Consider the following 12039-nt stretch of genomic DNA (forward strand, 5'->3'; position numbering starts at 1 on the left):
GGTGGCCGGGGGGGGGGGGGGGGGCTCTCTCCATCCCTGTGAGCTCCGGGAATACTTGCCAAGCTTCTCCTTGGCTCAAGCCATGGGCCAGGACAGAAAACACCTGTGAAATCATCTGAACCTCCTGCCAACCCAGCCGAGGGCACTGTTATCTGTTATGTTCCAGAAACGGAGAGATTATACCATGGAGAAGAGCCAGCTCAGCTCAGTTGCACTGTGGCTGCACTTTGGAACCCTCCGGCAGCCCATCAGGGTCAGGCACCCCTGCTACCATGGCAAACAAATCCAACTACCCTGCCCACATAAAACCGGGTACAGATTAGGGAACAGTTTGCCCCTGTTTCCAGCACAGAACTCTCAAAACTCTTGGGATTTCTTGAAAAACAGGAGTGTTCTGTTATCCATAATGGGCCCCTTCTGATCACACCAGGGTTTATGCTAATGAGGTGACTTCGCAAGGGGTCCCCAGACAGCCTGAGGCGGGGCCCTGTCACCAGAAAGACCAGGTGAGCAGAGGGCTGGCACTTTCAGTCCCACACACCGACCTCAGGGAAGGGCAGGGCTAGAGATGAAGCTCTAGTGAGTGCTAGAGAGATGCTCTTGAAGAACTGGATGTGAGCAGCCTCCAGAAGGCCTCGGAGGTCCTCGAGGGTGGCAGCCCGGGACGCCCTGTACATGGCTCACTTGGCTGTTCCTAAGTTGTCTGCTTTGTAATAAACTGGAAAACACAAGTCAAGTCCTGCCTTGACTTCTGTGAGCCCCTCGAGCAAATGACCTAACATCAGGAGGGGTGCGGATTCCCAACTTGTAGCCATGGGTCAGAAATACTGAGGGCAGGACCAACAACTGGCACCAGTGGTGTGACGGTCCTGTAGGCCTGCGGGAGACCAGAGGGCCAGTGTGAGAGCTGGGTTAAGCTGCAGTGCACCCACTGGTGTTGGGGGACTGCTAAGGGTGGAAACCCAATCACCCGGTATCCGCATTGTGTAAAGGAGCACAGTGATTTCTCGGCCTTGAGATTTGCTTGAATGGCCTGGCTCACAGACACGTGAGGTTTGGGAGGAAAAAGATAAAAGTGGGGGAATGAAGAACTTTGACTCCTGGGTGGCCACGTAGTCACCCCATGTGGACAGCGACTGTGAGGTTGTTTCTGAAGGTGAAAGTTACCGGTGCAAGCTAGAGCAGAGCTGGCTCCCGGGTAGGGGAGGTGGTTCCCTGGGTACGTAAGAAGTGCAAAGTAGTACCCAGGTATGGTGGCACATGACTCTGATCCCAGCTGCTAGGGAGGTTGAGGCAAGAAGACTGCAAGTTAGAGGCCAGCCTGGGAAACTTAGCAAGGCCCTGTCTCAAAGTTAAAAAAATAAAAAGGACGGGGCTATAGTTCAGTGGTAGAGCACTTGCCTCTCATGTGCATGACCCTGGGTTCCACATCCAGCACAGGAAGAAGGAGAAGAAGGGGAGGAAGGAGGAGAGGGGGAGGAAAGGGAAGAGGAAGCGGAAGGGAAGAGGAAGACAAGAAAAGGAAAGCACTCAAGCCCTTGGTTACTATTACCTGGAATAGCTAAAATAAAAAAAGACAACACTGGATCCAATCTTGATGCTAGACCAAGCTCAGGGAGCCATGAGTCTGAGCTTCAGCTACTGGCTTCAGGGACACCCTCAGGGGATGACAGAAGCTCATTTAGTCACCAAAAAGGCAGCTCTGTGGGGGAGTGAAACTAAAGAATCAGAGGCACAGTGGGAAGGGGTCCTTTCATTCTGCAGCTCCATACTGTGGCATCCTGGGGCCCCTTAAGGTGAAATGTGGCTGGGGTGTAGATCAGTGCCAGTGTGTGCTTAGCAGGAAGCGTCCTGCCCCTTGCGCCGTGTAATTGTCCACTTATCCTGTGAGGAGACACCATCCCACTCCCCACCATTACCAAGAGAAGTACTGGCTTCCCACACTAGCCATGCAGGCCCGGCTGTGTGACGCCACAGCTCATCCCAAGGGCCAGATAACCCTGCTACCTAGATTGTGGTGAGTGCTGTGGCCATGGGCCCCTTTTCATGGGTGTCTAGGTGACTTAACTACCACAACATCAAACAACAATCAAAAGCCTCGTCGAATTCTCTCTGCTTCCCCTCAAGCAGATAAAACCAAGACAATACCAAGAGCCAGGTGTGATGGTGCACACCTGTAATTCCAGGAGGCTGAGGCAGGAGGATCGAAAGTTCAAGCCTAGACTGGGCAACTTGTAGACTTACTGAGACTTTGTTTAAAAAATTAAAAAATATAAAAAGCGCCAGGGAGGCAGTTCAGTACAAAGGCCTTGGGTTCAACCTCAGTACCACAAAATGAATGAATGAATGAATGAATGAATGAACAAATGTCAAATTCATTGAAAAGCGGATGGGAAAGGCAGAGGGGACAGTCAAAGAACATTAGGAAATAAAATGAATAAAGAAAGCATTGCGCCGGGGATTTAGCTCAGCGGTTCGGTGGCCTGCCTTGCAAGCCCAAGGACCTGAGTTTAATCCCTGGTACCAAAAAAAAAAAAAATAGAAAACATTGCTGGGAGTGGTTCTAGAGAGAAAAGACAGGGGGAATCCTGGGACTCTCCGAAGCAGGGTGGATGCTTTTCGATCATTACTGCTAGAGTTCACATCCAGTAGTAGACCATCCCTTGGGACTGGGCTTTGTGTAGCCGGCAGCAGATGCAAAAGCTCACGTGTCTGTAAAAGAATTGGAACAGAAGTTATTGCACCAACTCAGGTGGTCAAGCCACATTCTCAAGCCAGGGGACACACTGGATACCCCACAAGGTCCAACATGGGCAGAGAAGACTTCTGCATAGTAATAGACGAGAAACAGGAACATTGCGTGTCTAAAATGGGGTGGGGCTGGCTTTAGGCCTTCACGCGTCTGTGCTTATTCACACTAACCATGAGTGCTCCCCCTAGACTGCCTTCTGTTCTCCTGGTGGACCTAGGGAAGAGAGGGTGGCGGAGGATGTGGCCGTCATGAGTATTCTTAAACTTTGTATCACAGTTCCTAAGGACCTTGTAGGGTGGACTGTACCTCTCCCGGCTAAGAACATGGAGGTTGGGTGGAAGCTGCTGTTTTGCTGGACAGTCAGGCATCCCGGAGCTCTGCCTGTGGAGCCCCACCCAAAGGCACTTGCTGGATAAGCATCACCGCTAAGCCATCCCAGCCAGCACAAGGGCTAGCAGCGACGTCTTTTCTAAAGAAGGAAATGTGCGGTCCAACTTGGGATGTGGAAGAGATGATAGCTGAGGATCAAGGAATGAAGAGGTCACCTCATAATGAGGGTTTCCTGCTATATCTGTGCCTTGCAAGAGGCTCAGAGCAAGAGACAGTATTGTCTTGTAGCCAAGTCCTGCCAGAGGCCTGAAAAAGTGAGGCCACATTGTCCAAGATCCACTCCTGGGTGGCTGTCCCAGTACTCCAGGGCTGATAGGGAAGCAATCTGACCAGTCATCTTGGAAAAGAGCACTGGGTGGGTGTTACAGGTTGATCTGTGTCCTCTTAACATCGGTAGGTTGAAGTCCTAAGCCCCTAATACCTCATTTTTTGGGGATAGGGTTATGATGGGTGTGAGGAATTCAAATGAAATCATAATGGAGGAACATGGGCCCCTAAGCCATATGCTGGTAGGCTTCTAAAGGGAGGGAGTTTGGACCCAGGGATGCACACAGGGAGAAAGTCACGTGAAGACTGGAATCCTGTTGTCACCTCCCAGGAACCACCAGAAACCTGGGACATGTCCTTTCCCTAGAGCCTTCAGGAGAGTCAGGGCCCTGACACCTTGATCTTGTACTTCTGGCCTCCAGACCTGTGAGGCAGTGGATCCCTAGCCAGTAGCACTTTGTGACAGCAGCCCTAGAAATCAGACACAGTCATAGACCACGTGCAGTGACCCCAGAGACTGCTCTTGAATCCCTCCTTGAACTGTCTCCCAGCCTGGGGCTCCATCAGGGTCTGGCCTGTGGCCTTGGCTGTCAATGCGTTCTGCTTTTCTTCAAAGGCCAAGTTGGTTCAGAGCCTGCATTTGTCCTGTGCTGGGGCTGAGCCCTGACTCGGGCACTGGTTGCCAGACCAGGATTTTAAGATGTAACTTCCAGCAGAGCACAATCTTCCATCCTCTCTTGCCAGGCAGCCGACAGGCAGCTAGGAGCATCTCAGAACTGACGTGTGCAGCCCTGTCCTGAGTGTGTGACTCAGTCCCGTCCCTGTGAGCCCTGCTAACACAGGCTGGAGCCTTTGGATCCTGCACAGAGACGGCAAGACCAGACACAGGACAAGACCCTTACCTAGGCCGGGGAGCACAGTGCTGCTGGTTAAGCATGGAACGCAGCAGCTGCTGAAGTATGTGTTGAGTGTGCCTCCCAGCTCTGCTTTTCCCGTGACCCTGGACAAAGTCACTCAATCTCTCTGCCTCAGTCCCTCCGTCTGCAAAATCAGCATCATAGTAGTAGATGAAAACTTAGAATCATATGACGTATGTAGAACAAATAAGCCACGAGAGAGTAATTCTATGAAAATAAGTGAAAGACTGAATGAATGACTTGGTAAAGAAAATTTTCACAAGGTGATTTTTCAGATGAGCCATGCTTGTGCTTATGCTGCCTTAGTTACATTTCTTATTGCTGAGACAAAATACCCAACACCCAAGGTTTAAAAAAAAAAGGGTTTATTTTGTCTCACTGTTTGTCGAGGTTACAGTCTATAATCGGCTGATTCCAAGGCAGAGTGGCATCGCAGAGGAGAATCTCAGAGGAGAAACAGTCCACGGCAAGCAGAAGTTACCAAAGCAGCAAAGTAGCAAGCAGCAAGTGATAAGCAGTGCCCCTCTTTCTGTCCCTTATATCCTATCCAGGCTACCTACATGCCTTTAGGTCAGGTGGCACTCATACCCGGGGAAGGCCTTCCCATTATCCGTCCATACCCAGAACTCTGCTGGAGCAATGGAGGGACTAAATTAGTAATCACACACCGCTGATCTCAGCGTCACACACTCTAGATCCGGCCACCTCTGAAAAGCCCCACCTATGACCACATGAGGCTTTGGGGGGACATCTAGTCACAAGCCATAACACATCCTTAATTCCAGCATTCTGGAAGGCTGAGGCAGGAGGACCTGCAGTTCAAACCCAGCCTGGGTACTTCAGTGAGACTCTGCCTCAAACTTCTTTAAAAATATATATATATTTTAAAGGCTGGGGAGGTGACTCAGTACGTAGGCCCTTGGTTTAACTCCCAATATGACCAAAGGAAGAAAAGGAGAAATGAGGAGAGGAGAGGAGAGGAGAGGAGAGGAGAGGTTCCGGCTCCATTACTGTGGCGAAGCAGAGACAGAACCTGCAGCTGGGACACCCACTCTAAAGGCTGTGCTGCATCTAGAGGGCTCCTGCTGAAGATATATATCTCAAACCCAGGGACACTCTACCATTGAGCTGCACCCCCAACCCTTTCTTTCTTTCTTTTTTTGGTATTGGGGATTGACTGTGGATCTTGCACTTGTGAGACAGGCAGTGGCACCACTGAGCCAAATCCCCGGCCCATCAACCCTTTCTACTTTCCTTTTGAGACAGGGTCTCACCAAGCTGCCCAGGATAGCCTGACACTTGTGATCCTCTTGCCTCAGCCTCCTGAGTAGTTGGGATTATAGGTGCGGGCCACCATGCTTGGCTCATGCTGGATACAGTATTTTTATTGCCATTTCCAGATAGGATATTTGGGAACCAAGACCAGCTCAAGGAGAGGTGGTCAACTCCTGAAACCAACTCGGCTCTCTGTAGTTATGGTGGAGACACCCGTCGGGATCCACATAGGAGCCTCCCAGTGCCGGCAGCTCCAGGAAAGGGTAAGAGTTTTTAATCTCAGTATGACATTTGCTCCCTGGGGTCTGCCAATCTAGACTGATTTCCATCTTTTCCATGCATGGGGGAAGATTTACTGATTGGCTTTGAGACAGCTCTGTTTATTTGTTGAGGTAGGGTCTCACAATGTGTTTCACACTGGCCCTGAGCTCACAATGTAGCACAGGCTGGCCTTGAATTCCTGGTGACGCTTTCGCCTCAGCCTCCTGAGTACTGGGATTAGGATTACAGGTGTGCAGCACAACTGGCACTCGGATATTATTCAATGCTGTGATCTGAATGTTGTTGTTACCCCAAAATGCATGCGTTCAAGACCAGCCTGAACTACATAGTGATCTGTCTTGAAAAACCAAACAAAATCCCCCATACAGTATTACAAATAACTAAGTAAATAACACCTGACTGTGGAACTTAAAAGCTGTATTTACATATCACCCAAATAGTGCCTGTGTACCTGCAGGACCTGAACCAGCCGGATTTCATTCCAGCCTCTAGCACTTTTCTGATAGGATCTTTTCCTGTTTTAGTTTGTCTGCAGTGGTAGGGGTAGAACTCAGGTCCTACACAAGCTAGGCAAATGCTTACCACTAACCAGAAACCTCCACTGTAGGGCCTTTCTCTCTCTCTCTCTCTCTCTCTCTCTCTCTCTCTCTCTCTCTCTCTCTCTTTCCTTCTTTCTTGGCAGTACTAAGGATTGAACCTCTGCACTGAGCTGCATCCCTGGCCCTCTTAATTTTTTTTATTTTTTTATTTCAAGACAGGGTCTTGCTAAACTGACCACGCTGGGCCTGAACTTGTGATCATCCTGCCTCAGCTTCCCAAAGTACTGGGATTCCAGATTTGCACAATCTCGCCTGACAAGCTGTGGGAGCCTGAGCCAGCCAGTGCCCTTCTCTCAAACTCAAGCTGGGAAAAGGAGGCTCCGGGCAGGTAGGTCAGTGGTCCACTAGAAGGACTGCACATCCCAGCCTACTGTCCTGCCTCCAGCTGCCTTGGAACTGCTCTTGGGCCCTTCCTCCAAGGACCCTGTGCCTGTAGACCCTTGCCTGCTCAACTCAGGCTGTGGAGCTCACAGCTTTGCAGGCTGAAAGCCCAAGATCAGGTTGCCCCATCTGTTCAGCCTCTGGTGAGGCCCCTTCAACTATATTCCAACATGGTGCAGAAGCAGGCAGGGAAACAACTGTGTAAGAAGCGGGCACAGCTGGCTTGTTGCTTAGTGGCACAGTTTTTCTAGTATGCACAAGGCCAGGGTTTGGTCCCCAGTACCTGAAAATAAGAGGAAGGAGAAAGCTTGTGGGGTGTACATGATTTATAACCTAGTCCTTGAGAACAGTCTCAGTCTCCAGGCAAGATCTCTCCCAAGGGCAATACCCCCAATGACCTCACCACCTCCCTTTAGGCCCTACCTCTTAAAGGTTCCGATGATTATAAAGCACCAGCCCCAAGTATTTTGTTATAGTGATAGAAAAATGGGCTGATAGACTGGTATTCTTGCTGTTCTAGGAACCAGCCAAGCCTCTTGGCATCTGGATTTGGGCACCTGCAGCTCTGTCTGTGGTTCTGTCACACTCTTACCTGCTCTGCCCCTCCTTTTGTTCCAGTCTCTGCACAAAGGTCACCTCCTCACACTGGACTTCCTGAGACCCTGATCAAAAACCCTCCTCCTAGATGCAAGGCACACATGACATAGGTTCTGAAAAAGAGACTTTGATACATGTTCCATATAAATCTAGGGTGAAACCTAAGTTTTTCCGAGTTTTAAATGAAAAATCTGAAAGCACAAAGTACCAGAAGAGAAAGGAATGGGTGGGAATAGATCTCAGTGGCAGGGCACTTGCCTAGCATGGGCAAGGTGCTACTGTGTTCCATCTCCAGAGACAGACAGAGATAGAGAGACAAAGAGTGTCAGTGAGACATGGAGAGACAGAGAGACAGGAGTAAAGGAGGACGATCACTTCAGCCCAGGAGTTCAAAACCAGCCTGGCCAACATAGTGAGGCACCATCCCTTAAAAGAATGAAGTCAAAAGATAAACCGGTGAGTCATCAGGGAAATGTAACTCAAAGCCATAATGAAATCACTCCCTCTAGGATGGTGTAATCGAAATGATGGATAATAACAATAATTTTAAAAGCCTACAGGTAATAACAAGTGTTGATGAGGATGTGGGGAAAGTGGACCTCTCATTGTGGTTCTGCTGCTGCTGGTGGGAATGTAAAACAGTGCAACCCCCTTGGGAAACTGTCGGTGATTCCTCAAAAGATTAAATGTGAATTGCTGTGTCCTAGCCATTCCGTTGTGAGAGAATTGAAACTATAAGACCACAGAAAGCTTGTACACAAATATGTACAGCAACACTATTCATAATAACCAAAAAGCAGAGCAGTGCAAGTATCCATGCACAGTTCAAAGGATAGACCACATGTGATCCACACAGTGGAATATTATTCGGGCATGAAATGGAATGAAGTTTGGACACATGCTACAATATCGATGAGAACATCGCACTAAGGGAAGGAAGTCAGACATGAAACCCTACCCACTGTCCGACTGAGAAATGTCTATAATAGGCAAATCCATATAGATAGAAGGTAGATTAGTGGTTCCCAGGGGCTGACGGAGTTGGAAGTACATTAGTCACTTTCCCACTGCAGGGATAAAATACTGACACCTGCAACTTAAAAAAGGAAAGGGCTAGGTGTGGTGGCATACCCCTCTCATCTCAGCCCTCAGAAAGCTGAAGCAGGAGAGTGCCTGTGAATTCAAGGCCTGCCTGGGCTACATACCAAGTATCTGTCTCAAAAAGAAAAAGAAAAGAAAAGAAAAAGAGGTAGGCTTATGTGGCTCATGATATCAGAGGGTTCAGTTCATGATCAGCTGGCCCCAAGGCAGAAGCAGCACAATGGAAGGGTTCATGGAGGAAAGCTGCTCAACCCATGGCAGCCAGGAAGCAGAGAAAGAGAAGAGAAGCCAGGGACAAAACCACACCTTTTCAGGTCATGCCACTTGGTGACCTCCCTCTTCCAACCAGGCCCCGCCACCTAACAGCACATTCAGCTACAAGCACATCGATAGGCTAATCCACTGATGAGTATAAAAGTGCCCCACAATCCAGTCACCTTCCAAAGCCCCACCTTGTGGGGCCATTTCGGATCTAAACCACAACAGGGGGAATGGGAAATGATTGTCATTGGTAGGCAATGTCTGGATGGGTAGTGAAAGTTTTCTGAAATTGACAGCAGCTGGGCATGGTGGTACACACCTGTAATCCCAGATGTCCAGGAGGCTCAGGCAGGATAATCACAAGTTCAAGGCTAGCCTGGGGAACCTAGAGAAACCTTGTCTCAAAATAAAACAAAATCATAAAAGTGTTGTGATGATAGTTGCATGGCTTTTTCAATATATGAAACACTACTGAAATATACTGTAAGCTGAGTAGGGTGGCCCTGGTGCTCTGGAAGGTTAAAGCAAGAGGACCACAAGCTGGAGCCCAGCCTGAGCAATTTAGCAACTTAGTGAGACTCTGTCTCAAAATTTAAAAAATAAAAAATAAAAAGGGGGCTCACTGTAAAGGCCTGGGTTCAATCTCCTGTACTGAAAGTAGAAAGAAAGACTGAGGAGGGGAAGGAGGGAGGGAGAGAAGAAGGGAAGGAGCAGGTGGATGCATTTTATTGCTTGCGAATAATATCTCAATAGTGCCAGTTGTTTGTTTGTTTTAAGGACATACTGGTAAGTTTTTTGTTTGTTTGTTTTGAGGGGTTTTTTTTGTTTGTTTGTGCCGGGGATTGAACTTGGGACCTTGGGCTTGCGAGGCAGGTAGCGGAACCACTGAGCTAAATTCCCGGCCCCATACTGGTAAGTTTTTTCAGCTTGATCTATAAAAAAATTTAACAGCCTAAGAGAAAAATAGGCACAGTGAATGAGCAGTTTGCTAAAAAATGCATGAGCCTCAAATATATGAAAAGATGCTCAGCCTTGCTCATAATGAAAGACACACATTAAAACCACACTGCAATATCTAATTTTTCATTTCTAAGCCTAGGCAAAATCCAACATTTCCAGTGCTGGGCTTGGAATCCAGGGCCTTGCACATGACAGCCACACCCCACACCAGCACACTCTGGAAAATCCCCACGGAGGGTGCAAGGCTTAAATTCAGGCATCCACCTGACCTGGCTGCACGGTGCACAGACATTTGGTCCAACATTGTTTAGAGCATGTCTGTAAGGTGTAAGATTAACCTTTCAATCAGTAAAGCAAGTAAAGCTAATGTTCCTCCTACATGTTTGAGCCTCCTACAATCAGCTGAAGGTCTGAACAGAACAGACCCTCTGGCCTCTCCCCGAGTGAGACACTGCCACCCACACACACCTTGGGACTGGGACATCTGTCTTTTTCTGCCTCTGCACTGCAGCTGAAGCATCTGCCCACGCTCCTCTCTGGCCGGCTGATCTTCAAACTGCTGCAACATCTCAGGTGCAGAATGCAGACCTTGGGACTTGGCAGCCTCCACAAATTCTTAAAGAGCAGTGTCTGTTCCCCCACTCCTTGGTCCCATTTCCCCTGGTGAATACTGAGGACAACTCAGTAACAGATGCCGCTGCCAGCTGCACATGGCCCTGACACCGAGCCAGCAGTTACAACGTGCAGAATCCACCCTGTGGATGAGCTGGGGTGGAGCAGCTGACCTTTGTACAGTTATTCATTGCAGCCATGTTTACTGGGACTAAAGACTGGAAGCATTCACCTGACCTCAGGGACAAACTCATTATGGCAAAATAAAACCCTATGATGGAACACCCTCCTTTAAGCAACATACAAATAAAATCAAATGACCAGGAAGCTGTCTATTTACTAAGGGGCAAACAGCTTCAAGATAAATAAATAAATTTAAGAAGTCAAACACAAAGCAGAGGGCTATAACTTGCTTCCTTTTATATGATAAAGGTGGAAAAGATACACATTTTCAAAAGCAAATTCTGGAGAAGCGGGGTGTGGTAGCTCATGTCTGTAATCCTAACACTTGGGAGGCTGGGGCAGGAGGATCACCACGCTCTAAAGGCCAGTCTGGGACTACACGGTGAGTTCAGGGCTAGCCTGGAATACTTAGAGAGAAGAAAAAAAATAAATAAATAACATTTGAGAGGATGGACAAAAGCCTGTGTCAGATAGGGCAAAGGTACAGGTAAGACTTTGCTCCGATAATTTTGGGGTGGGGGCGGTACTGGACATTGAACCCAAGGCTTCATGTGTGCTAGACAAGCAGTGACGGTGGATTTCACTGCACAGAACGTGACAGCAGGAAACTAGAGCACTCCCCTACCCTTACTGCTCCTGCTGTGCTCGGTATCACCCCTCAGATCGAGACCTAAAACTTCAGAAGTCAAGAATAACCTGAATTTGTTAAATTGGTCACATCGGGGAGAAACAGAGCCGTAGAGGCCATGAGAAGCGACGACACCGGACTTTGTAAAACACAGCAGCGACTTAGCATTGGGGCCCTGCGCACCCTGGGGATGTGAGGCTCAGTGCGTGCGGATGATTTGGCGCTGTAAAGACTGTAGGGGCCTGGGGTGGGTCTCAGTGGTAGGGCGCTTGCAGCATGCTGGAGGCTCGGACTCCCATCTCCAGAGCTGAAAAGACAGTGCTAAAAGTGGAAAAAGAAGAATCTACCTTCTTATTTACATCCCACATGCTTTCTCTTTTGTAAATATGCACGAAAAGAGTTAAGTGTATTTTAAGAAGCACAGACCAAAAACAAAGGAAATACAGCAGAATGTTAATCAGATGAGGAGATTCTGGATCATTTTTTTAAGTTTTTTTGTTTTATGGTCCAGTGTTTCTTGTTTTTCCACAAGTCCAGCTCATTTTGTAATTTGAAAACGTAATTCAAGGGCACCTGAGGGCAGCCCGAGGCGGGCCGGGTCATCTGGGTGCGGTGCCCAAGCTGGAGAGAGACGCGACGCAGGGCACATGGCGGACTCCCTGACAGAAGCGGCGCGCTGACAAGGGATATGCGGGCTCCGCCGGCAGGGCGTGCGGGGCGCTGGGTCCTCATGCGGGTCTCGGTGTTCCAGACCAGTCCCACAGCCCCTGAGAGGATCGACGCCGCCCCAGTCCCCACCCAAGCCCGGCCGGTCCTGCCCGCGGTCTACTGCGC

The 12039-nt window shown here is 49.0% G+C and overlaps 1 long non-coding RNA gene across 2 annotated transcripts in view; it reads right to left on the bottom strand.

The window, feature by feature from the left end:
* Positions 1 to 2486: 2486 nt before the first annotated feature.
* Positions 2487 to 12039, bottom strand: part of LOC104870250 — a 24771-nt gene continuing 15218 nt past the window's right edge. For both annotated transcript variants that reach the window (XR_004514543.1, XR_004514544.1), the window contains one exon: positions 2487 to 2712. This is a non-coding gene — a long non-coding RNA (uncharacterized LOC104870250). The remainder of the gene's footprint in view (positions 2713 to 12039) is intronic.

The sequence above is a fragment of the Fukomys damarensis genome, unplaced genomic scaffold, assembly GCF_012274545.1.
Source record: "Fukomys damarensis isolate Sample0158 unplaced genomic scaffold, DMR_v1.0_HiC HiC_scaffold_27, whole genome shotgun sequence".
Lineage (NCBI taxonomy): Eukaryota > Metazoa > Chordata > Mammalia > Rodentia > Bathyergidae > Fukomys > Fukomys damarensis.